Below are 1263 nucleotides of genomic sequence, written 5' to 3' on the forward strand. Positions count from 1 at the left end.
CCATAGTCAACTCTGGGGATCTGTGAAAAGCCCTGTGCTACCAAGTGTGCCTTCTGAACTGGTCCCCCCTTGTTATCCTCCTTGAACTCGAGGACCCATCTGTTACCTATGGCCTTCCATCCCTCAGGTAGCTTCACCAACTTATAAACGCTCATGTCCTTCATCGTCGATAGTTCAGCTTTCATGGCAGTGAGCCAGAGTGCATGGTCAGAGCGTTGCATGGCCTCATTGTATGTAGCGGGAGGGATTGCCATATTGTAGTCTGGGTTAGAGGGATTGCATTTGCAGTTGCTGCGAATTGCGACGTGAGCTTGTTCTTCAATGCAGGCATTGGCCATGGCCTCCATAACGTCAACGTTGGACTTGATGTTGGTAAGATCCTCTGGGATGACTTCCATGTGATCATCCAGGTTCACCCCCTCGCAAAGAGAGTTCTCCACAGCGTGATCTGCACGGGCATGATGAAGTGCCATTAAGTGTGCTTTGGACGCCGCAAGTTCATCTGTGAATAACTGCCCTGCAGGAGTGTGAATCCTTGCACAAGTCGAACGATGTGGTTCTGCAACAGGAGGAGAGGATGGAAGTGGAATGGATGCAGGAGCTGGGGCTGAAGGAGTGACAGGAGCAACAGGTTCATCATCCTTGCCATCAGAGTCAGTGTGATGAGTGACACATGGGAGGTTTTTGTCGAAAATGACATCCCGTGCAGTGAAGAACGCACCATTGTCCCTAGCGCGAAGTTGGTAACCCTTAACTCCCTCCAGGTAACCCATAAAGATGGCGGGACGAGAATGCAGGCCACCTTTGGTCTGAAGTTCTGTGGGGATGTGTGCAAAGCACTTCGCCCCAAAGACACGCAGGTGAGCCAAGTCGGGTTTGCGACCATTGAGCATTTCATAAGGCGTAATGCTGGGAGGAAGGGTGGAGGTCTCACTGCAGTTCCACAAGTAACAGGCAGTCAGGGCAGCCTCATCCCATAGGGTCACAGGCAAGTCAGCGGCTTCAAGCATAGTGAAAAGTCTGCCTTTTACAGTGCGAATTGCATGTTTGGCCTTTCTGTTTTGTTGATGCACATAAGGTGCTGAAAGCTGATGAGTGATACCTGCAGATGTCAATGCCTGAGTGAATGCTGCCCCAATGAACTCCCCCCCATTATCTGAATGAAACACTTTAACATGCTGACCGGCCTGGTTCTCCCAGTGCTTACGGATTATTTCCCAGGCCTCCAGAGCTTGGTCTTTGCTCGCAAGGAGTTGTAGGTTG

The sequence above is a fragment of the Suillus subaureus genome (genome assembly GCF_016647635.1).
Source record: "Suillus subaureus strain MN1 chromosome Unknown BJ212scaffold_193, whole genome shotgun sequence".
NCBI classification, from domain to species: Eukaryota; Fungi; Basidiomycota; class Agaricomycetes; order Boletales; family Suillaceae; genus Suillus; species Suillus subaureus.